Raw genomic sequence first — 26,120 nt, forward strand, 5'->3', positions numbered from 1 at the left:
ACACACACACACACACACACACACACACACACACACACACACACACAGAGTTCAGTCTACAGGCAGTGTTGGCCAAGGTCCAGATTGACCTTACAAACTCAAGAGCTTCCTTCCCCAGCACTCATGACACAGGGAACACATCAAGACAACCTTAGTGCCCAATCAATACAGTCTAATTAAACAGCATGTCATATTATGGGGCTCCTTTGTCACATTCCGACATAATCTAATTAGAGCTCCACTGTATTTTACATTCTGACTAGCTCATTGTTCAATGTAATTCCTACACAATGCGCGGCTGTTAAAGATCAGGTTCAGGGTTGGTCTTGAACCCTTAACCTTATTGTGTCAGGGTGGAAAATGCCAATCAAAGTTACTTACAGTTCACAGCCTCCTTTTTAGTGAGCAGCATGGAGGATAGAAAGCCTCAGAGTCCTGCTCCGGACTTCACCTGCAAATAAAAGAAAACATCTTTATAGACTGGGTGAAAAGGTGGGGGTGGAGGTGGGTGGTGAGAGCTCAGGGTAGGGATGAGGGTGGGGATCTGCTCACGAGCAAAGCTGAGACAGGCAGCCTTGTGCCCACAGCACTAAATGGAAAAGTTTCCTAGCAAAGGATTCGTAGTACAAAATGATGATTGTTTGAAGAGCTAACCAGCACAGAGACAGTTTCATGCCCTCCTCTATACGCTGGGTGCCTCATTTCTCTTGAATTTTTGGTCCCTCTCTACAGGAAATACAGAGCAACAAGAGTTTGTGGCTGTGTTGCTGTTGAGCGACCCCAAGCTGTCCAAGGCAATCACCATTTACCGGAGCTCTTAACCAGTGTTAGACCTGGTGAGGGACAACAGAGCTGAGCGAGCCCTGTGAACACTTGCAGGCTAGACGAGAGGAGCTAGCCCTGTGAAGATCTTGCTCGCAGGAATAAAGTGAAGAGTCCAATTGTATGGGAAAGAAACTGTGCATGAGAAAGAATGGAAGCCAGAAGAAGAGAAGGAAGGTGCTAGGGACTCACAACTATAACCCCAGCTACCCAGGGGGCTGCGATCTAAGGATCAAAGTTCAAAACCAGCCCACGCAGACAAATTCGTGAGACTCTTATCTCCAAGTGACCATCAAAAAGCCAGAAGTAGAGGAGTGGCACAGGTGGTAGAGTGCCAAGCTCTGAGTTCAAGCCCCAGTAGTAGCATAGGGAAAAAAATTATGTTTCAGATTGTCTTTCTGGGCTAAAACAATTTCTAAAACAGCACATATTTATCAACTGTCTGCTTCTTGAACTGTACTTGCTATACTCAAGGGGAATGAAATCCACAGGACCTGTTACAAAGACATTGCCCCCACTTCCCTGAGGAAATAAGATTGCCCATATGAAACAACATCAGATAAGACATAACTATATAAGAAAAAAAAAAAACTTGTGTTAAGAGAGGCCCATGGTGTAATCTCATTACAGGCCCATGCCTGTAATCTCAGCTATTGAAGTGGCAGAGACAGAAGAATCAGATCTGAAGGTGGCCCAAGCAAAACTTGGATACCCTATCTGGTAAACTAAAAAGCAAACAGGGCATGACTCATGGGATAGAGCACTCGAATAGCAAGCACAAGGCCCTTAATTCAATCTTCACTACTACAAAAAACAAACAAATAAACAAACTGAACGTGGTGGTACACAGCTAGAATCCCAGGTACTTTACACTGTGAGGAGGAAGCCAACCCAGGCAAAGTTAGTGAGCCGCAGCTCAAAAAACAAATACAACAAAACCCAAAACAAGAAAGGGCTGGGGCCATCGCCCAAGTGGTAGAACACTTGCCTAGCATATGTGAAGTTTTGGGTTCAATGCCTAGTATGAAAAACAACAACTGGGTTAAACTGTGTCATAGCGATGATTCTCATTCTCCATAGAAAAATGAGGTTGGCAGGAGTTGAAGCACACAGGGAATTTTAATAAGTAGGTAGAATGTCAGTGAGATCTTGGAAGACTGGATAGGGAAGACTTAGCCAATGGATTATAGGGAGAGGGTGTTGAAAGCGAGGAGAATTCTGATGTTGAGAAGTCAAGTCATATGTGGTGCTCTTGGAAAGTGATGGAACCTTTGAGAGGTGGGTGGGGCCTAGTGGAGGTCTTTAGGTCATTGAGGGCCCTGAAAGGGATTGTGGGACCACCGTTTCTTCCACTTTTTCTTCTGCTTCCCAGCCATGAAGTGAGCGTGTATGCTCATGATTGTTGCTTGCCAGAAGCCCAAAGCAGTCGGTCTAACCAACCATAGCCTGGAATTTCCAAAAATATCAACCAAAGACACCATTTCTCTTTAATTGTCTGAAATTGTATTGTTTACTTTTGCATAACTGTAGCCCAAATACCTGATACAAACAACTTAAGGAAGGAAGAATTTATCTGAGTTCACAGTTTCAAAGGGTTCAGTGCATGATTGCTCAGCTCTGTGTACTTGGGCAGAACATCACGGTAGTGGGAGTGTGTGCAAGACATTTCTTGATAGCCAGGCACCAGCGGCTCATGTCTGTAATCCTAGCTACTTAGGAGGCTGAGATCTGAGGATTGTGGTTCAACACGAGGCTGGGCAGGAAAGTCTGTGAGACTTTTATCCCTACTAAACTACCAAAAAAGCCAAAAGTAGTGCTGTGGCTCAAGTGATAGAGGACTAGCCTTGAGCAAAAAGCTCTGGGAAAGTGCCCAGTCCCAGGACTGGCACAAAAAAAAGGAGAAGAAATGGTTGTTTCTTCACTTCCTGGCTTTACTAATTACCTCTTCAGGAGATTCTTGGAGGGAATCCAACCCTGCTACACCTTGTCTAGCCTCCCAGGTTTTCCTCTGAATTCTCCATGGAAATTTCCCTGACCCCCATAACTCTTATATTCTGCATCATATAAAACCAGCATCACATAGATGCTTAAGCAGTAGCAGGACCCCCGAGACCACAACTGCAGCCACATCTGAGTGCTTGAGTGGTTGTTCAAGGAAAACACTTCACTAGTGTAAACAGGGTGCCCCATCAGTTCTCCCTTCCCAAGGGAAAATATTGGGAGCTCGCAATCTTATACCTTATAACCTATGATTGGTGAGGTCTGGCAGCCATTTCCTGAGATGATCTCAAGGCATCTTTCCTGATTTCCAGTGCAAAGTAAATGCTCTTTCTGTCTCTGTCTCTTTCTGTCAGTCTCACTCTGTCTCTGTCTCTCTCTGTCTGTCTCTCTCTCTCTGTCTCTGTCTCTATCTGTCTCTCTCTCTCTGTCTCTGTCTCTCTCTCTCTCATGCTCACCTTTGCCAGTTGTGGGGCTTGAACTCTGGGCCTGGGCACTGTCCCTGAGCTTTTTCACTCAAGGCTAGTGCTCTATCACTTCGAGCCACCATGCCACTTCCGGTTTTCTAGTGGTTAACTGGAGATCAGAGTCTCACGGACTTTCCTATGGCTTCTTTTTAATGACACTAATCTAGACAACCATACTCTCCCTGTCTACAGCTTTCAGTTCACTTGGTTTCTTGGCTGCTATGACGTGAACTACTTTGTTCCGCTACACAGTTCCTTTCATTGTGGATTGAACCCTTGAAACCACAAGCCAAGATGAATCTTTCCTCTTTTAGGTTTGTTGTTGTTGTTGTTTTAATAGTATTTGGTCACAGTGATGCAAAAGCCTGTCTAATACACATATATTTTTTAATAGTAATGAAAAGCTAACTGGGGGCATGCCAAAGAAGAGGGATAGCTGGGGCAATCTAAGCAAGGGCAGGAATTGGGGGAGTAAGGAGGGCCCAGAGACTGCAGAGGTTGGAGGAGTAAAGGCGGGAGTAATGCCATCTAAGGAAGACAAGCCAGAGCATCCCCGGCTCTGAACATCAGGTAAAAGCAACCAGGCCTAGACCATGAGCTTCAGCACTGCTGAAGGTATTCCAAAGAGTAGAATGGAGCACCCTCTTCCACTCCTTCTAGTATTTTCCCTTTAACTGAGACAAGAAAGGCATCTTGAGAATTTTAGTTAAAAGATTCAGACATAGGGTATGGGGAGATGCACTCATGGAAATGAATTTCCCCTCTTGTTCATAATACATCCACCAGGCAAAGGATCTTCTTTTGGAGAATGTCTACTAATAATTCGTATGATTCTGGTCCATAGATCATGAAGTTAGGTCACAGATAAGACCAGACCAGCCTGCAAGTCACTGAGGAAAAGGACCACATTTTATGCATGTTCATATCCCCAAACCTTAGCAGAGTTCCTAGCATGGACCAAATTCTCAGAATCCATTTAAAGGATGGAGCCAGTTCACTCCAATCAGCACCTCGGAACCAGCCTGGGTGGGTAATAGGCTCCAACTGGTATAATTCTCAACTACATGTCTATTACTACTGAACCGGACATGAACTCAGCACACAGTACACAGTACTTAGTACTTAATCTCTAGATTAAGTTCCACGGCACTGTGTGCTCTATCCTTGAACTCTGGGATTGTCCATCTGAGACATCAGGGAATATGGAAGAAGATATGACAGACTTTCTGTGTGCATATGATAAAAAGTTTGGAAGAGAAGCTGCTAGGCTGGATTTATAATTCAAGATGTTATCATGCCTTTAACTAGCTGAAAGAAGAGGCCCAAACTAAAAACTTCATTTTTTTTTACCTTTACCAGTCTTTATTTCTTTCACACTAACATTGTGACAACCACAAACGAAATAATTTTGAAAACAAGGGAAAATTGCCCACAATCTCATTACATTAAATGATTCAAATTGTATTGTTCCATACAAATTCAGTTTCTTTTACAGTATTGTAGAAGATTTGACAGGTATAGCTATACCAAACCTGGCTCTTATATAGAGTCTCTTTGTTGAAAGGAAAAAAAAACATACCTGGGTTATTTGAGTTAAATAAAAGCCCAGTATACAGTGCCCCAGATAACTAAATGTGACCTTCAGTTGCATTACCAGCCATACAGCATCTACCTGTGGCATGAATGATCTTCTCCATCTTTGACTTAGCAGCCCACATCAGTTCTATGTGCATTTCTGGCATAATATTTTAAGATCTTGGACAGCAATGAGTAGAAGATAGAAGTGAGAAACAATGTCTAACCATTACATTCTGGGTGAGAAATCTAGTGATTAAAAGTGCAAATACTATACAGGTTTCATTCTTAATTTGATGATAGGTAGGTCCCTAATTCCTCCATGCCTTCCTTTTTCATCTGTAAAATATGACTTATGAAAGTTCTCCCTCTGAAGCAACTTTGAGAATTCCATGACTTAATACCATCTACAGTGGTTAGAACAGTGCCTCGAGCCCAATCAGCACTCACTGAGCATTAGCTATTAATGTGTTTGTTATATTATTATAAAGAGGCTAGGGGCGAGGGGTATAGAAGAAACTAGAGCTACACTTTCATTTGTCTTTCTGAATACTATGCATTGGTTCTAACGCTGGTGCCTAAAGCAATATCATCCCTCTCCTGCATGATAGTTTGAATATTTTATAGTATGGAGGTCAGATCTGGCCAGATCCATGTGATTCAAACTATCATGCAGGAGAGGGTAGAGCATGAGACTCTTAATCTCAGGGTTGTGGGTTCAAGCCCCATTTTGGGTGCCATATGTTATATAGTATATGACCCAAGAAGCCACATATTGAAGGATCAAATCTCAGAGTTTTTATTAGAGCATTAGAAGTCTGCTGGCAGGGAGTTGTTACAAAGGCCTGCAGCCCACAAATACCCTTAACACTATCAGGAAACAAGCCAGAGAGAGAAGAATGAATGATAACAATACCAACAAACCAATCCACCTCTGATGGAGAGCTGATCTGGGATGCCATGGTGACCAGAGACGAGACAAGAGACAGGACCCAGGACACGAAGATGGAGACATGTGGCATGGCATGATGACACCTGGGTTTATCTGACCCTAAATAGGGTCAGGTCTGGGGGCTGGGTCACAGGAAGCTCCCAGTCCCAAGCACTTGACTGGCAGGTTCAAGTCTCTTGGGATTCAGAAACACCCATCACCTGGGGATGGGACTCCTCTAGGAATTCAGGCACACCCATCAAGATAAGATGCCAGATAGTACAACTCGCCATGTGGCTAGTGATGGTGCTGGCCAGATCTGACCTCCATATTACAGTTCGAAGGTAGACTTCAGAGTAATAATTGTAGATGCAAGGGTGCCAATCTTTCAGTTCAATATTGAAAGAATTCTCTAGTAATAAGAACCATCCAAACTGAGTCTGGCTTTCTCCAAAGGTAGTGAATCTCAGCTCTGGAAGAAGAATCCTTCATTGAGTGGAAGCTGCTTAAGAGCATGGTTCTATAGGATTGGCTTTCAGCCATTAGCAAAATGTTAAGAAACATTTAAAGACTGGTAGGGTTAATAACTTGCATTTTGATAAAACATTAGTTATGTTTCCTTAAAGTACTATTTCATAAAGTAATTCAGCTCACAAAAGGAGGCCAGAATCTCACAGTGAAGGCTCATTCCTTGAACTTCATAACTAAGGCATCATAGAAAGCAGATCTCTCTCTCTCTCTCTCTCTCTCTCTCTCTCTCTCTCTCTCTCTCATCTTCTCCATTTTGTCCTTATCTTTGACTCCTCATCATGCACCAGTAGAGAAGTCTTCCTGGACTGGCATTGACCTATTGATGCCAAGGGGGAATTGTTTGTGAGCATAGTTTAGGGTCTTCTATCGTGTCAGAGACCTCAAGCTGTGCAATAATACAACTAGAATTAGAACTTCAGTTTGGCTTAGTGTCTGAATCATCATCGATGAGATTAATCACTGGTGTATAGATAGGAGGAAATTTGAGCACTGAGAAATGAGAAGGGAGTTGTTGAATGGTCATGTTCATTTGGAAAACAAGGTGAGGAGAGGAATAGAAGAAAAGTTTCCTCTAGAGGTACTATAAACCCTATAGTACTATATAGAACTTTGCATGTACATCTGGGAAAGTTAGACAGATGGAGGAAGATGATTTGGGGCTTAAACAAGTCATGATCTAAAATAGAGAGCACTAGATAGGTGGGAAAGGGAGAGGGGAGGTCAGTTACACATATACTCTGACTCTGTCATTAACTTATTACTTGACATTGCACAAGGACCCTTAATCACTCAATTTCCCCATATAAAAATGATAGAATTAGGGTAGCTGTTTTATTTTGAAGTCTTTGATCCATTTGGGATTGATTTTGGTGCAGAGTGATATATAACTGGATACTGTATATACTGGTATTAGAACTAGAGAAGTGAAAGGGAATATCAAGAGACAAAGGATAAAAAGAAAAACGACTCCAAAAGCAATACTTGCAAAACCATTTGGTGTAAACCAACTGAACAACTCATGGGGGAGAGGAAAAGGGGAGGGAGGAGGGGGGAATGAGGGAGGAGGTAACAAACAGTACAAGAAATGTACCCAAGGCCTAACGTATGAAACTGTAACCTCTCTGTACATCACTTTGACAATAAATAAGAAAAAAATGATAGAATTAGACTACTAGGTGTCCTTAAAACAAAATTCTCATCTGACATCTATACATCTTTGAGGTTGCCCAGGTTAATCTCCAGGGAGAGCAGAGCAATGAGTGCCTTGCTAAGGTGGTTTAATGTACCACTTTGGTAACGGTAAAGATACTGGAGGCAGAGCGGACACCAGTGGTTCACACTTACCATCCCAGCCACTCAGGAGGCTGAGACCTGAAGATCATAGTTCAAAGCCAGCCCAGGCAGGAAAGTCCATGAGACTTTTATCTCCAATTAATCACCAGAAAACTGGTGCTTTGGTTCAAAGTGGTAGAGCACTAACCTTGGGAAGAAAAGCTCAGGGACAGTGTCCAGGCCCTGAGTTCAAGCCCAATGACCACCAACAACAACAAAAAAGAAGATATTGGAGTCAGACATCCTGCCATTGCTCATCTTCCTCCCCGATCCCTAGAACCTTTCTGAAACACAAACTGGATGACAGTCACTCCTCTTTAAAACCCTCCAAGACTCCTCCGGGCCTGGGAGAAGCTGTTAACTGGCTGGTCTTGATGTTTTCCCCGGTCTGTCCAATGTTTCTTTTAATAAATATTTCCAACATCAAAATATTGTGGAGATGTCACATTTCAAAGCCCAGACCCCTTAGTTTTCACCCAAAATTGGGTAACTTAACCATGCCAATCCTGCATTTGCACGTGGTGATCAGTGGATGATGTTGGGTACCAGCCACCTGCTTTGTTCCCAGGCACAATTTTCCCTGTTTGCCCCCAGAGAGAAAGCAGGGATCTCCAGGAAGTCTCTCCTGCCATAGGGCCAGACACCTAGAGGCTGACTCCCATTGCCTGCTGAATTTCCCATCCAAGGTGACAGCAAGGGATGGTTGAGAGGCAGGGGAGGGGTGGCATACTGTGTTCTCAGCTCTACTGTGCCCAGCTGGAGGCTGAGGGCAGGGAGCAAAGAGATGCCAGCATCACTGCCACCTGGACCAGCCATGTGTCCTGACCTCTCACCCAGCACCATCTTCTCCCCTAGCAAGGGGGCACGGCAGGAAAGGTCTGCCTACAATGTTCCCGGAATGCCAATGGCTGCAGCCGGTGAGGAAGAGACTCACCTCTCTGATTCCTGAAACTCCACCCCTGGCTCCAGCCTCTTCCCCACCCTCACCTCTAAAGCAGCTGCACCCCCTCCCTTTATTTCTATCCCACTCTTCCCATCAAAGCCCTAACAGCACATATTTTGTTAATTGTACAAACCTAATGGGGGAATGCATTGGCAAAAAAGGGTAATGGCCATCAGACCAGCAATAAAACAAAATTAATGGCCCATAGGAAGAAATCATGTCCACTTAATCCTGGCTCTGAAACTCTAATAGAATAATGGAATACCAACCGAGGGTTTTTTTTTCCCTCTCTCTCTCTATGCAGATTGCTTACACCATGTTAATCACTTGCAAAGCAGGCCACATACCACTCTGGCTCACATGACCCTCCAGGGAAAGTAGCAGACCAGAAACATGCAGTTGGAGGCTCATTACTGACATGCACCACACTGCAACACCTTCCCTCCCGCCCCCAGGTGACTCAGGACAGCCATTGTGGGGTGTCATTGAGGGCTATCAGGTGTGGTGAGCCGGAAACAAGACACAGAATACCTAATAACATGCAAGCATTTCTTGAGCACTTACTGTGTGCCAGACCTGAGGCTGGCTAGGTACTTTGTATCTACTGCAGTGCAACGTATCGCCACTCTCATTTTCTACCACTACTTGGGAATATAAGGTGGCCACTAGGCACATGTGGGTCTTGGCATCTAGGTTCTAATTGATTAAGATGAAAAAATTTGATCTCCAGTCTCACTAGCCACATTTCAAGTAGTGAATAGCCACTACCTGTGGTTAGTGGCTAGGGGAACAAATGGGCAACTCCTCCCACTGTGAAAGTCAAAACCAAAGCCCAGAAAGCCTATGTAGCTTGGCCAAGGTCAAACAGCTAGTTAGTGGCCAGAATTGGGACTATAATCCCTGACTAATCGTCCTCAGTGGTCAAGGGAGAGGACACAGTCACATGTACACCACACGAGGCATATGACAGCACACACACCCCCCTTTCCTCCAGGGAACCTCCTAAGGGATAGGCAGAAGGCTGGGATATGAGTGCAGCTCTGGGAAAAACACAAAGGGAAATGTCAGTGGGGCCTAGAACCTGTAACAATTTAAAAGCAGGAGATTTGGCCAGGAGCTGGTGACTCATGCCTATGACTCATGTCTACTCAGAATGCTGAGATCTGAAGCTCATGGTTCAAAGCCAGCTAGGCCAGTGAAATCCATGAGGCTCTTATCTCTAATCACCAAAAAGCCAGAAGTGGAGCTGTGGCTCAAGTGGTAGAGCACCAACCTTGAGTGAAATAATATCCAGATCTGAGTTCAGGACCCAGTACTGGCACACACACACACACACACACACAGAGTAAAATAAAATACAATAAAAGAGGCTTGAGGAAGAAAAGAGAATAATTAAGACTCTATAAAATTATGCCTTCATCTTTATACAACTACTTAAAGAGAAAAGAGGAGAAATAAAAAACAAAGCATGTCTGTACAGGAACCTTGAGGACATGCATATGTCAGAATTCTTCCTTCCATGAATGTACCTTGAGTGAAACAGACCCATCACAAAAGGACAAAAACTTTTTTATTGTTATTCGCAGGGAAATGGTCAGAACTCGAACAAATAATGTTGAGTGAGACAAGCCTAGAACACAGAAAACAAAGGGGCATGATCTCCCTGATATATGACTGTTAACAACGGGAGACAGAGAGACAGTAGAGACCAAATCTGTGAAACCAAAAACTGCTTGTCAAATAGTATTCCCCACAGGACTGGGGCAGCGACCCAACAGTATGTAACTAAAACCAAACAATTACTCAACGTATAAAGGTCAAAAATTGACCTCTCAAGGGAATACAATAGCTCAAAAGCTATGTATGTACGTTCATATAAGACTACTGTCGACATATGGTCTAATATCGACATTACATTTGAAGCCCTAGGCGAACTTTCTTGGGCATGGCCACGTGGCTACTGTATATATTCTTGATACATTGTATATTGTATATATGTCTACCTGACCTAGAGAAGGGATAGGAAAACAGGGCGTAAAATATCACAAGAAATGTACACACTGCCCTACTATGTAACTGTACCCTTTTTGCACAACACCTTGTCAAAAAATTTGTGTTCAATTAATAAATAAAATTAAAAAAACTTTTTTATTCCACAGTATACCTGGAGCAGTAGAATTCATGGATTCACAGAGTAGCATAATGGTGACCAGGATCAGAGGCTGGGGTCATGGATGGGGAAGTGTTGAATAGGGACAGAACTTTAGTTTGGCGGGATGAAAGTGTTCTATGGGTGGATGGTGATGATGGTTATACAACAAAGTGAATCAACCTGTCACAGAACATGCTGTTAAAAAAATGGGTTAGACCTGCTTATCTAGAATTCATGAAGTCCTAGGTTTTATCCCTAGAAACACACACACACACACACACACACACACACACACACACACACACACACACACACAGGTTAAGGTGGTAAATTCATGTTCTGTGTATTTGGCTGCAATATACATAACACTAACCTTGCCCAATTTCTATCAAGGAAAAGAAAGAACCCCAAATCTTCAAGAGTAGGAAAAGGAACAAGTCACCAGCCCTCAAAAGTGGATAAGGGAACTGAGGATCATTGGTGGAGAGAGCAGGGCCCGCCATCCCTGCAGCCATGTAAGGAGAACTCAGAGGCAAGGCCACAACCAAGGATGGGCTAGGCTCCTGGACCATTTCCTCCAAAAGGAGAAAACAGCCAGCCTAGTGGGTCAGTCCAGAAGGTGACTTTCTGTGGTAGCATTCTGAGCCAAGGAGATTCTGGAGGGTTGGTGCTGGAAATACAAATGATTTAGGATTTAACAAGTTGAAAAAGAAAAAAAGAAAGAAAAGGAAACAGCCTGGCAGGGGAGGTAGAGGGGACCAACTCTAATCTGAAATGAAAGACAATCTAGGAACATACCCACAGTAGTAAACCAGGCACAGGAAAACTAAAAGGAGAAAGGGAGAAGCTGAAAGGGGGTGGGGGGTGGGGCGCTAGGGCTTCTAATCCAATGCACCCAAGATCAACTTGGTATGTGGGAAAGGGTTTAGACAGGACCAAGGGAGAGGGCCTTTGCCATCCCCCACCATAATCCTAGACCTTGTACATATGGTCCTAACTCCCTGGACTTTTGTTTCTTCATCTCTTAGATTAAGTGGCTAGACTAGAGGAACCTTAAGATTCCTCATTCGGTATGGTATTTGTACATGCATTTTTCTGAGGAGAGGGTTACAAGTTGTACCAAATTTTCAAGGCTGTCCACCCCTACCCCACCCCCAGAGGTTACACATCAGAGGAAAAGGTATTGGCTAGATTCATGTTAAGCCAGGAGGTCCTAAGATTCCAAGAAATCTTGGATTAAATACCATTAAATCTTTGGGCCTGGGAATAAACCCAAATGCTTATTATTCCTGCGTTGCCTGTAGCACAGAGATATTGTAAAAATGAAATGAAATAGCTACATACTTTGAAAAGTCAAGATTCTGTTTCTTGTGCAAGTAAATATTCTTGTTGTGTTTTGTTGTTGTTATTATTGGTGGGGGTTGGTGGGGGTTGTTTTGGTAGGAAGAAAGATAAAGTCTGGAGCAGATATCAAGGAGAAGGAAAGATGCTGGCTCCTCTTTGGGGGAACAAAGGCTGTGCACACAGGGAGGTGTCTGCCGCAGAATGACCCTTAGCTTTCCTCATTTGGTTAGAAATGAAGAGGCCCTCCGTTCTTCTTGTGGAGAGGGGTCTGGCTGCACAAGAAAAGTAAATACAGCCTACCCAGGAGGTACAGCCCAGGGCAGAACAAACGCATCTCTTTGTGCTAAGACCTCACTCTGCATCTGGCTTTACTTTGGGGGGAATGCTCAGCTTGTGGCAGGGGAAAGTGACAGTCTGAGGATGTTTCAGGAGGAAGAGTAGAAGCACAGAATGGTATTTTGCTACTAGAAAGCAAGACCTAATGGGAAGCCTGAAGTGTCACCAGGGCAAAGAAACATTTGCCCCACAGCCCACGGGCAGAGGGTGAATGGGAGCCTGGTGCCTACTCAGGGAGAGGTCAGTGTTAGAACAGAGCACAATCAGATCTTAGTTGGTGGGGGAGAGGGGGTGGAGGGAATGTGGTGGGATCATCTGGTCCTTTCTCTCCTCATTCCACACTGGAGTAGAGGCATGGCAGGAAAGAGGGGCTTATTCAAGGAATATGGGATCAAAAACCAACCAAGGGGGCTGGGGATATAGCCTAGTGGCAAGAGTGCCTGCCTCGGATACACGAGGCCCTAGGTTCGATTCCCCAGCACCACATATACAGAAAATGGCCAGAAGCGGCGCTGTGGCTCAAGTGGCAGAGTGCTAGCCTTGAGCGGGAAGAAGCCAGGGACAGTGCTCAGGCCCTGAGTCCAAGGCCCAGGACAGGCCAAAAAAACAAAACACAAAACAAAACAAAAAAAAACAACCAAGGGCCCCCTTCATTCATTTATAGAATGGGGGGGGGGGGGTATGATCACAGGGGCTTCAACTTGGAGCCTGGGTGCTATCCTTTAGCTTTTTTACTCAAGGCTGGTGCTCTACCACTTGAGCCACAGCTCCACTTCTGGCTTTTTGTTGCTTAATTAGAGATAAGAGTCTCTTGGACTTTCCTACCAGAGGTGGCTTAGAACCATAATCCTCAGATCTCAACCCCTGAGTAGCTAGGATGGCAGGTATGAGCCACTAGCACTTGGCCCATTGAACAGACTCCTTTTTAAGTGCCAGACCTAGGTGGTGGGTCCATGATGAACACACCATGAGTTAACAGGGGTAATAAGCATAAACCTACAGTTCCGTAGGAACTCCAGGCAGATTCTTCTTCATGATCCCTGAGATTCCTATTAACAGTCACACTTGGGGGCAGGGACCTCCATATAAGGCAGAAGCGTGGGGCTGGCCACTTCTCGGGACAGTGCTGGAAGGAACAGGAAGAATTTCCCAATTGAGTCCAGGCCAAGCCAACAATCATTCACATCTCCCGACGAGGTGCCCCCCAAGTACCCCAGGAGGAAGGAGCCTCAGGGCCCCTCGTACCCAGGGCACAGAGCAGGACCCTCCTACCCCCACCCCAGTTCAGCAGCCTAAGCAGCACCATGGCACTCCCATTCATTACTTCCTAACTTGCCTCCCGGGGCTGGTCCTGAATATTGTGTCATAAATAACTTAACAGGGCTCCAGCTTGTTTAGCTGAGGTTAGGCAGATGTGTTGCACGCTGGCTGATCGTGAGGGGATTTGGCTGTGCTGAGTGGTTGCGGGATGCTGATGCAGTCTCTGTGGAGGGGTGGCTCCATGGAGGAAGCTACCACACGGCTGGTGTCCCCACCTGGATCCCCGGATCACAGCAGGATGCTGAAAGAGCATTTGTTTCCAATTGTTCTTAGCCACTAATTTGGCTCCAGGGTATAACACCAATCTGAGAGCAAACGGAGTAAGAAAACCATGACTTTCCTAGGGAGGCCCAATTTCACCATCAACAGGAGAGGGCTAAGAAGGTTTCCTGAGGTCACAGCACAGGCTCTTGGTCTCCAGGCACGAAGGCCAAGGCCACCGGACATCAAGACAGGGCTGGCAGCTCTACTCGCCAGCCCTGAGGTGTCTGGGTTGTATTGCCACCTGCCAGGCCTCTCACCTGCTCATTGCTCCTCTGAGGTGCCTCCAGCAGAGGACAGATTATTGTGATGGCAGGTAGATAAAAACGGGGTCCCTTGCTAGCAGTAACTACCCAGAACAATCTCTCTCTGCACAGCTGACTGTCTCCACCTGGCACCTGCCAAGGAAAGAGCTTGCAGGTGGCACAGGCTGCCACAGGCAGTTCTACCTATATAGGCAGGGGATGGTGATGAGAGCCTTCTTGAGGCTGGATTTGCTCAGCGGGTCCTCTGTCGGGATGCAGTAAGGTCGGCTACAAGGTCCCCATCAGAAGACACAAATGAAGCTCTGTTTCTGGCAAACTGAAGAGCTAGCCACTCTCAGGGGCAAAGGAGAAGGGCTGGTAAGCATGGCAGCTGCAGCTGTCGCCTGAAGTAGGATGTGCAAGATGGCCAGCACACAAGAGGCCTTTCTCTAGTTTAACTGCCTTCCTGGGGCTTCAGATAACTAAATCAGAGACGTTTCCGTGTGAGCCTCTTGAGAGGACACAACGCCTTCCCAAACGCCCGCAGCTTCTCTCACAGATCTCAGCAAATGCATCATGGTTTCTGTGACCCTTCTCGCCTTGCCAGCCTGTGATTTAGTTGCTCGGTAACCTCATAAATTCAACATCGAGTAAAAGTACCAGAAAGGGAACAATTGTTTTTTTAAATCTCTTAAGCAGTCAAAACACATGTCGCCAAGTCTTTGTGCTGAAGTTTATGAACCTCATGCAGAAGGGCGGCACTCAAGACCCTTCACTCTGGTTCTGTACACATTCCTTACTGTGGTTGTTGTTTTAGGCCAGCACTGGGGCTTGAACTGAAGGCCTTGCATTCTCACTGGACTCTTTCTCTCAATGCTTGTGCTCTACCATGTGAGCCACAGCTCCACACCCAGTTTTTTTTTGCTGGTTAATTGGAGATGACGAATCGTAAAGACTTTTCTGCCCCAACTGGCTTTAAACCTACTTTCTCCTATTGCTGCCTACTGAGCAGCTAGGATTACAGGCTCCAACACCTGGCATCTCCAGCTTCGAGCAGAAGTCATAAGAAAGGAGAATGCATGTGTTTTCCTAAAAAGCAAACTTGGGGTCTGGAAGGTTAGCCAGGGAAAGGGCTAAGAAGTAGTGAGTCATCCAATAATTCTCAGTCACATTTTGGGTAATTCACTTAGAAACAAACACAGGGAGGGAGGCTGTCCACTCAAATAGACACTGTAGAAAGTAAACTTTTCGCTGCATAGAAAACCTCTAACAAGTCTCCTTGTTGGTCCCCAGATTCTGAGTTCTACTTCTAGGCTGCCTTGTGATTTCAGAAGTTGTTTGTATTCATTGCTTCATTCACTCACTCACTCATTCGTTCATTCATTCATTCACTCAACAGTTATTGATACCTGTCAGGGCTGGATCACCATCAACAAGGCAGAAAGAGATGAAAGCAGGAATATCTTTTGGACACGCACGCGCGTGTGCACACACACACACACACATTTCCTCTCTTTGGGGCCCCAAATCACCCTAAAATATGTGTCTGTTTTCTTCACACCCTTGTTAGGTCTCTTCTCCAGATCACTTACTTAGGGAGACAGCCAGCAAACCCCTCAGGCCTCTGGCAACTCTCAGATAGTAGCTGGAGGGACTGGGGGGAACACAGCACTACCATGGTTTGGAGCAGGAAGGTTTTGCAAGACTCATAGGGGATGGTGGGGGAGGGGTTCAGATCCAGTAATCTGTCCCGAAGAATGCAGGTTAATAATTTATAGATGCATTAAAAAAAAAACCTCCTGAAACAAATTGCATACAAATTATGTGACAGTCGAAGGAAATGTGCCCGTGTTGTTCAGTGAAGCGTAATAAATATATGCAGCCCCATAATAATAAGTTACTTAAACTCAGGGCACTAAATGATTTATTAATTGTCTCCTAATCCTTTCCAGCTACAACTAAAACCAAGAGTGTGGTCATATTTCACAGAGGAGCTCATAATACCTCCAACACTAAACAGCACGGCTGCTGCTAGTGCTTCTGTCCATCTTTTATCCTGTCCCTCAACTCTGAAGATGGACTTGGGGTGGGCCAGGAAGCTGAAGAGACTGCTCTCCTAGACCAAGGGGGAAGGTAAGATGTATCCCAAACACACACCTCATCCCACTGTCCCAGGAGTGTCACACGCCTCAGATTCAGGTCGCCTGGGGTTCCTTTCAGCCAGCTTCCTTTCCTCAGCCACCTCTTACTGCCACCTGTCCTTTGATGTCCCTGGTTGGACATTCATCTTGGGAGAGCATAGGCTATCATCTCCTGGGATGCCACAGCCCTAGACACAGCCCCAGAAACTTCTCCAGCAGCAGATGTGAGCCAATGAGACCAGCACAGAGCAGCATGTCCTGGCCTCTCCCTAGGACACGCTGACCCAGAAGGGAATGTGGATTTCTGTTATCATGGCCTCTGACTGGGCCTCCTCCCCATCCCTACTGCCATACACACTCCTAGTGCCTCATGTATCTGCCCAGAGCCAGCTGCAGACTCAATACCCAGCTTACGATTTATACCTGCGAGGCTGCGATGGCAGGAGGAGATGCCACCAGCAAGCTACTGATCTATACCCTTCAGGGCATCCAAATTTAACACAGTGTGGACCTTTGGAGGAATGTCCTCTCTGCCTTGTTACTCAGAAGCACTGCCTCTGTGGAGGGAAGGAGAAATAAGGTTGGGTCTCAAACTGCAGACTCAGTGCAAGTAGACATGATGCTCCAAGGCCTGGAGTCACGACCCTACATCCAACATGCTTGTCTCCAGCCTTCTCATCTCAGACCAACACTGCCTTCTACCAGGTACCACCTAGAGGAGCCATCTCTGCCCTGCACAGTCTCACTCCCACACCCAACCCATGGGGGCTCCACTCCCCACAATACACCTCCAATCTAGCCCTTTCCATCTCTATGGCCATGGTATAATTCTGAGCCCAGAGAAATCAAAAACACCAGCTCTTCTTCAAATTCAGCCCCAGATATTTTGTGGAATTTGCAGGGTCTTTGGATGTTGTTGTTTTTTAATTGTTTTGAAATAGGTAGTATGTAACATGGTCCAAAACTCTGAAAGTATACAAAGATATATACTGAAATGTCTTCCTCCCATTCCTATCTCCCATTTGTCCACATAAATACAAATGTAGGCTCTGGTTTCCCCTTCTCTATATACTCCATCCGTATTTTGGTAGAGTTTTTCCTTTTTATGCACAAATATATTTTAGAGATCTTTCCATACCCATATAGAGAACTCTCTCATTCTTATTCAATGCATAGTATTCCACTTGTCAAGATACTTAATCTGAAAGCAACAGGCCAGCTATTCATGGAACCTCTAACATCCTGAGCCAAAATAACTCTCTTCTCTCTAGAAATTGATGACATGGGATATTGTCACAGCAAAAGAAGCAAATTTACACACGAACTTGGGCCAGGGTCCCAACAACAGTAGAGCATCAAGGTAGAAACTGGATTCCTAGCTACTTCCTGCTATGTGAACAGGAAAGGAGAGGAGAAGAGAGGAGAGGAGAGGAAAGGAGAGGAGAGAAGAGGAGAGGAGAGGAGAGAAAAGGAAAGGAAAGGAAAGGATTCTCCTATCACTCGTGTGCTGCTGTTTGACAATACATGAGTGAGTGTTGCTCCACATCCATGTTGTGTTCTGTGACGTGTATGGTTGTGTATATGTGTCATTGTGTGTGTGGTGGTATGTCTATATGATGGTGTGCATGCATGTGTGACTCTGTGCATGTATACTCATATGCCTGGTTGCACGCGTGCATGCACATATGTGTATTTGAGGAGAACATGCACAGACTGCCTCCTACACACACACACACACACACACACACACACACACACACTCCCCCCTAGCTAAGCATAAACATGCCCATGTGAACTCTGCATGTGGTCAGCAGTGGGAGACCTCACCTCTTAACTGCCTCTAACAATGGCCCCCCTGTTGCAGACCATTCAGCCAGCCACGTGACAGCTGCTGCCCGTCTCTGTTATTAGCCTGTGACTGACCCAGCAAGAATACTGCCGAAGGGGAGAAGGGACAGCCGAGGGATGGTGGGAGGGAAGAAGTAAGGCTGCTAATTTATTCCTAATTTATTCCTAATTTATTCGGTCTTCCCAGGACAGACTTTCTGGAATCCAGTGCATTGTGGCCCCTTCAGTCAGAGAGAGGGAACCCTGGGAGAGGCACTTCTGCCCCTGGGACAGTTTTCAGAAGTGTCCTGGAAACACACACACACACATACAAGCTCATCTGGAAGAAAAGAAATGCCAGAAGCTCTGCTGACCAGCCAGAAAACCAGTGTGGACCAGGGCTAAGGGAAGAAGGTTCCAGCTTGGTTCCCAGGCTTGTCACCTACCAAGCCAGTCCTCTCCAGCCTCCTCCATACACCAGAACTGTCCCTGAGTTCATCTCGATTTCCTTGTCTCCCAAAGAAGCAAAAGTTGTAGCCTATCTTAGACTGACTATAGTAAGAGAAGCCAGGGTTCTGAGAGAGATAGCCCTTGCATATAGTCCCACAGCCTATTAAAAGCAGGGAGACTCAAAGTCACAGCCAGTCCCAGGTCTCCTCTTGGCCATCCACTGCTCTCAAGTCCCTTGACTGCTATAGGATGATCGCTCAAGAATCTTCCCCTTGGGCTGGGGATATAGCCTAGTGGCAAGAGTGCCTGCCTCGGATACACGAGGCCCTAGGTTCGATTCCCCAGCACCACATATATGGAAAACGGCCAGAAGGGGCGCTGTGGCTCAGGTGGCAGAGTGCTAGCCTTGAGCGGGAAGAAGCCAGGGACAGTGCTCAGGCCCTGAGTCCAAGGCCCAGGACTGGCAAAAAAAAAAAATAAAAAAAAAAAAAAAAGAATCTTCCCCTTAAGTAAAACCGAAGACGAAATGCCTACCCTTTCTCTAGACTGGAGAAAAACACCCTGGTACTTACTTAACATAAAATGATTGTGGCAGCTGAGGAAAGCTTCATTTTCTACATACTTTAAATCTTGTAAGGACCCAGGGCTCCCAGATCCATGCAGAGAAGAGACAAGGCAGTTCACCAACCGAAGCAGAAGCAAAGACTGACCCGAGAGGATCTTCTCTTTGGGTACTACAGTTCTCGTCTCTGGTTCTCACTGCTTGCTCAGTAAGGACTCTTACTGCTAAGCCATACTTCCAGTCTGATTTTGCCAGGTCTTACTTCATGCCTGGGTACAGACCTGGGCACAATCCACCTATACTAGTCTTCATGTCTGGCCAGGATAACAGGTATGAGCCAACATGTCCAACTGTCTACTGAGAAGGAGTATCATGAACTTTTCTGCGATGCTCCTAATTTCAGCCTTGCAAGTAGCTTGGACTATCAGTGTGAACTACCTGCTCCAGGCTCAAAAGGCCCTTCTTTCACTACTCCTGTCTTCTTTGAAGTTGACAAAACAAGAAGCTGAATTCAAACAACTGTGTGTGGTATGTGACCACCAAGGCCTAGCAAGAAGAAGGGAAATAATCATCCAGCCAAATACCCTTCACCTCCATCTCCTTGTCTCCTTCAGTTACAGAATAAAGAGAAATGATGGGTGACACACTAGATTGGCCCCTGTGTTTCTAGCTGAGTGAACTTGGCTAAGTCACAACCATTTTGCAGGCCAGAAAAGCAAGGATCAAAGGGACCTCAGGGTCATCTGAGTCACAGAACCATGTCATACAAAGTGCTGTGCCCACCATATCTCCTAGCTCACCGTCTAGACGTTGCACAACTCCCAGCTTTTCCTTTTGATCAGTTACCCCTCTGAGGCCCAAGCCTGTCTTATGGAGGGAGGAAAAACCATCATCTGCTTGCACAGAGCAGGCTGATATTTGGACAATTTGAGGCCCTCTAGACTCCTCCGGAAGACTTAGCAAGATTTCCTCTCCCAGGACTTAGCAATGCTGCCAAAACAAGAGGAGAAAGCTTCCAACAAAAGTTTGTTTTCATGGAGATTTTCTTTCCTTCAAGGAGGCTCTCCCTCCACAGATTTCTCTTTGTTGGAACTTGCATTCAGAAGTCACCAGATACACAGCCCCTGACCCCTGGCCCCCCAGAAACGCTTGCCTTTATCTCTCCTCCCAGGCCCACAGGCTGCCTCCTCCCCCAACTCAAAAGGCCCTTTGAGTTTCTCTAGAGCGAGGGGGGTTGGGGAATGGACAGAACTCCAAACCAAGGTGGGGAGGGGAGAGTAAGAAATGAGTCAGGGGAAAACAGAAGAGAGAAGCAGGGAGGGTGAACCCAACTACATCCCTCTACCCTCCCCTCAAGAGGAGGGAGGGGCTCAGACAGCCCAATCTGTCTCCTCAGGCTCGGCTCAACTTACACAAGGGCAGGGCCAGCCCCTGCAACACTCAAAGGGGCTTCAGTTTGCATCACATGGACAAGCTTTTCCTCCTGGCTCTTTGGAGGATGAGCTGTCCTCCAGGCACATGGTGGAGACTGGACTGTGGCTTGGCCAGTGGATACAAGTCCTACATCCACTGGGGTTTGAACTCATGACCTCTTATTTGCTATGCAAGGACTCTACTACTTGGGCCACCTCTCAAGCCTTCAAATGCCTTCATTATTTTTTGGATGGGGTCTCCCCCTTTTTGCCTGGGCTACCCTTGGACTGTTACCCTTCTACTTAGACCTCCTGCACAGCTGGAATCTCAAGGCTCATGCACCACCATGCCCAGCTCTTTGGTTGTGACAAGGTCTTGTTAACTTTTTGCCCAGACTAGCCTTGAACTGCCAATCTCTACCTTTTAAGAAGATTGGATTACAGGATTCTGTCACCAGTGTTTACGCTTTAAGGGTTTGCTTGAACTTTGGTCCTGAGGAAAGCAAACAACTCATGATTTACTTGTGTTGTTTTTTTTCTTCAAAACTACTTTCATTCATTCCTCAAATGGCCTGACTCCTACTGAACACATGAGAAAATTGAGAGCCAGAAATACAAAGGAGCATTTCCAAAGCCACCTTACAAGTAAAGAAAAAGGTAAGGCTAGAGCCAAGTAACATACGATATCCAGTGTCTAATGCAGGCCCCAACCTCTGTGGTGCCTTGAAAAGGGCAAGGGAAAGTGGCAGGTATAAAAAATTTCCAGGCTTGTCTATGAAGGGCAGCCTCCAAAGAATGAGATCTCTTTGGAAGATGGAAGAGAATACAATTCTAGAGCCTCAGTTGGAAAGATGATGCTGAAGGCAGCTGGGATGGGGCATCTGCAGGAGCAAAGTGCAGGGGAGAGTGGACAGCTTCAATGTCACAGCTAGATTTGGGAGTGCAAGAAACACTGTCTTGTTTCATCTTTGGCTTAAGGATCTGTAGGAGCAAACCCTGGGCCAGGCTGTGGTATAAGAGACTTGGGTGAAGAAGAAACAGAATCTATTGAAGGCTACTTTCCAGGTTAACTTGGCCCAGAATCTAAGTCTATTCCCTTAATTATTCATCTAGTGGAGGTGTGGCTCAAGGAGTAGAATGCCAAGCCTAGAGCAGAAAAAGCTAAGCAAGAGCGAGAGGCCCTGAGCTCAAGCCCTGGTTCCTGGACACACACACACACACACACACACACACACACACACACACACACACACACCCCTATAAGAGCTCAATCACCCAGAATTAGTCAGGGGTTGGAAGGGGCTGGGAAAGCCATTAGATCTGTCTTTTGCTAGGCCTGGGGCTTGAACTCAGGGCCTAGGCACTGTCCCTGAGCTTCTTTTGCTCAAGGCTAGCACTTAAGCCACAGTGTCACTTGGACCTGTCTTAATTACAACTGAGAGGACCTTCAGCTTGGGGACTGGGTCCATGGATTGTGCTTTCTCTCCATCCACATGGTCCGTTAGTGCAGAAGATACAAAAAGAACCATGATGTTACTTCTCCCTCCCCTCTCTCCCTTCTCTATTCAGTGGGGTGCCTTTGAGAATCCCCTCCTTCCCCCTTCACCACTATTAAACTTCTAGGACCAAACTAGGCATAATCCCAGCTGGCCCACAGGATTGGGGTGGCGGCGGGGGTGGGTGGGGTGGGTAGAGTGGAAGCCAAGAGACCAGTAGGGTGACTCCTAGGGGATGGGGGCACACATCAGCCTAGAGATGCTAGGACCTCAAAATCCATGACACCAGCTCCAACAGAATGCTCTTCCAGCCTCCAGGCTCCATGTTCAAGACAGAATCTTTCACAGGAATCCCCTTGGGCCTGGGAGGTGTGGGCGGGGGGGAGCCGAGTCTGTACAGTGAAGTGATTTCAGACAGTCTCCTCTTGCTTTCAAATGTACTTAATCAACATGAATAGGATTGCGAGGGCTGGAGTTCCTACAGGTAGAACTAAGGGAGAAGAATAATGCTCATAAATCATTTAGCATGCAATCCAAACCGGGCTGTATTGTTTTTTCCTTAAAGGAAAAGGTAGTGCTAAAGAAATAAAAGTCATATAAGGAAACCAAATACACCATAACTTGTCTCTACAAGTACAGAGTCTACAAATAGGGCAGGGCAGCTCATTTATGCCATTTTCATCTGCAATCCGACCCCTAGGAAGAATTCTCCAGCTTGACTTCCGCCCCCAGCCCCGAAGCTCAGATCAGCAGAGAGGGCAGCCCTGTGGAAAGACAGCTGATGAAAACAGCTGCATTCCACTAACTCCTTCAGCCCAAATCAGGGACTGGCTGTCTCTCTCCTGAGCAGCTGACTCCATCAGAGCAACTGGACCTGATCTAGAAGCTACAAGAGAAGTAGGAAGGCCTGCTACCTCAAGATGCCTTTCTCTAGGCCCCAGAGAACACAATGTCCATACCAATTACTCTCTTCCACTTTAACCTGCTTTGTTTCCTGTCCCAACTTGGCATTATATTACATAGATGTTTGCTGTGAATTTCCCTCTGCCAAGATGTGAGCTTCATGAGGGCTACATATTTGTATGTTTGACTAACTGCTTAATCTCCCAGTACCTAGCATGGCATCTGACATAGAACATAGGTACTCAGCAAGTATTTGTTGAGTGAATGAATGAATGAATGAATGAAAATGGACCCTTCCCTCTCATGAAGGGAACATTCCAGAGGGAGAAACTCCTTGTCTACTTCAGAGTAAGAAGATACAATCAAGAGCTGGAAGTCAGCTGAGCACCAGTTGGCTCGTATCTACAACCCTAGCTACTCAAGAAGTTGAGATCTGAGGATTGAGGTTCAAAGCCAACCCAGGCAGATAAATCTGAGAGGTCTTTATCTCCAATTAACCAACAAAAAGCCATAAATGGAGTTGTGGCTCAAGTGATAGAGCACCGGCCTTGAGTGGAAGAAAAAAAAAAAAAACAGCAAGAGCACAAGCCCCAGGACCTGCATGCACATGCACACACACACACACACACACACACACACACACACACACACACACACACACAGCTGGACGTCTATCACCATTCTCTTGATTCTGACTGTGACTCTGACCCAGAATAAATAAATCTTTCCTGTTTGTGTCTCCCCTTCTCAATCTGCAGAATGGGTATCACCCTAGCACAAGAAAGGAGTGGGAAGAATGAGAAAGAGAAAATTAACACATTTATTCCTCACCATGAGTGGCCTTGAGAGGCTGATAATGCAGCCCCAAGTTAGAGGTAAGGACACTGAGGCTTACAAAGTATGCCACTCAAGTTTACATACTTTAGAAGTGACAAAGGATTCTGACACAGGTATGACGGTCCTGAATCCATTTTTCTGTGCAACATGGGACTGTCATGTTGCAGTTTATCCTTGACTGGTATAAAGTAGAAAACACAAGCTGTGCCCAGGGAAACTTAGAGATGCTGGCCTCCATTTTTTTTTTTTAGAAGTACGAAGTGGGGACAGTTAAGATAACCAACTTGACCAGTTCTGGTTTATCTGGAACTTTCTAGGTCTTCTGTCCCAGGAAGCTTCCCCAATTCAAGGCAAAAACTATGTGAGATGTAGCCATAGGTAGATCGTAAAAACTCTAAGCGAACATCGCCAGTTTTCTCATAGGAATCCATTCTGCACATCTTCCCCACAGGTGACGCCTATGAGAAGGCCTTCTGGGTGTGGACCATGTGGTGGTGTGTCCACTAAGACACCCTGGTCCAAGCCCACACAGTGCAGAGGGTGAGGCAAGAGTCTGGGAGGCATCATTATTGTCTTCCCTGTACCCTGAGCGCAAGCTTTGGCTTCAGAACAAGAACAGCATGGGCTCCTTCCCCAAAGGGCAAGATGACCTCCCCCAAAACAAGGAGGGTAGATTCCTGGAATTCCAGTCCATGTGGCTGTGGTTTTAGCCAAACACCCTCTGACCCAAAGAGCACAAGTGAGGACTGCCAGTAAGTTGCTAAAGTTCCACAGCGTCTCTGGGATGGACCCTCCAGGGTTCCCAAATCACAGGATTGGGAGGGAAAGGCTGCCTTTGTGGCACTTTCCTTCTAGACAATCAGTCATTCCTCTGTTTTCTGGGTAGGAACAGGAGCAGAACCTGGACCCCAATCTTCACTCTTTCACCTACAGAAGGCTGGCCCGTCTAGGGTCCATTCTCCCTACCTTCACCACTGTCTTGGCTTCATCTTGAGTGACGGTCAGAGTCTACACTGGACATCTCTGACTCTGAGTAGCTATGTGCCTGGTTCTTCTCCTAGGACTCAGTCAGCATAAGAACAAGAAAGATCTAGAACTCTAGCAGAGACCAATTAGGTGGAACTGAGAGTTGTATAGAACAGACTCCTTGTCTTCAAGAATTTGATTTTCAAGCCAGGCACTGGTGGCTCATGCCTGCAATCCTCAGGAGGCTGAGATCTGAGGATATGATTCGAAGCCAGCCTGGGCAGAAAAGTCTGTGAGACTCTTATCTCTAATAAACTACTCAGAAAAGGCTGGAAGTGGTCCTGTGGCTCATGGGGTAGAGTGCTAGCCTTGAGTACAAAGAGGCTCAGGGACAGCACCCAGGCCCTGAGTTCAAGCCCTAGGACAGGAAAAAAAAAAAAATTCTATTTTCAGAGCCTTAGGAGAGGGACCTCCCTGGTCCTCTTGTCATTTATTATCAACAAAGATGATTTCAATCTGTGGTTTTGTTCATTGCTATAAGAACCTCCAGCTTTCCATCCTCCAGTCTACCCCCATTCATATCTCTGTGTGTTGCATGTTGTTTTATGAATGTTTTCTGCCTTAGCTCAGTGTATACAGTGTCTATCAAGCCTGTGCCTTTTCCTCATTCCCATCATCTCTTTCTCAACAAACTGTGTCTTTAACTCCCTCTCTTTCTCTCCCATCTCAAAACACCCCCATCTCCTCCCCCACCCCCATCATTCTACCTTCTCAAGCCTGAAACTTTACTTCTTGATTCTCTGTCTCCTCAGGGCAAGGAATCTACATTATTTGACTCTGTACCTGAAGAGTGTGGAATACAGTAGGTGCCTGGAACACAGTAGGTAGTTCATAAATGCACTAAGCTAAGCTGAGTTCCAACTACCTCAACTGGCTCCCCCATTCCTACCAAGGCCCCAGCCACAGTCATCCCGTATCACCCCAATGCACAGCCATTTCCTTCTTCCCAGAATTCCCTGAACACTTGGAATCAGTGCCACTTAGCAGTTAATTAATTTTGCTCCATTGTGTGACATCGCCTACATTGACATCTCCTTCGGTATTATTTAACTTTTGTATTATTAACTTTTCTTTTCACCAATTGCTTCCCCAATTAGAGGATAAACTCCTTGAAGACGGAAGTTAGGGATGAGGTTTGCAATTGTATTTTTATCTTCCTAAGTGCTTTGTATATCTTAAGTACTCAATAAATGTATGGCGATTTAATTG

At 45.9% G+C, this 26,120-nt stretch overlaps 1 protein-coding gene across 7 annotated transcripts in view; it reads right to left on the reverse strand.

Moving 5' to 3' along the window:
- Pknox2 (PBX/knotted 1 homeobox 2) overlaps nucleotides 1-26,120 on the reverse strand; it is a 248,935-nt gene that overhangs the window by 193,065 nt on the left and 29,750 nt on the right. For 4 of the 7 annotated variants that reach the window (XM_048343710.1, XM_048343712.1, XM_048343704.1 and 1 more), the window contains exon 2: nucleotides 382-451. The gene's annotated coding sequence lies outside the window, so the exon portion shown is untranslated. Of the gene's footprint in view, nucleotides 1-381; nucleotides 452-19,297; nucleotides 19,394-23,019; nucleotides 23,025-24,792; nucleotides 24,804-26,120 lie in introns of those variants that run through there. The other 3 variants (XM_048343711.1, XM_048343706.1, XM_048343705.1) reach the window with 2 other exon arrangements.

This window comes from Perognathus longimembris, chromosome 3 (assembly GCF_023159225.1).
Source record: "Perognathus longimembris pacificus isolate PPM17 chromosome 3, ASM2315922v1, whole genome shotgun sequence".
NCBI lineage: Eukaryota > Metazoa > Chordata > Mammalia > Rodentia > Heteromyidae > Perognathus > Perognathus longimembris.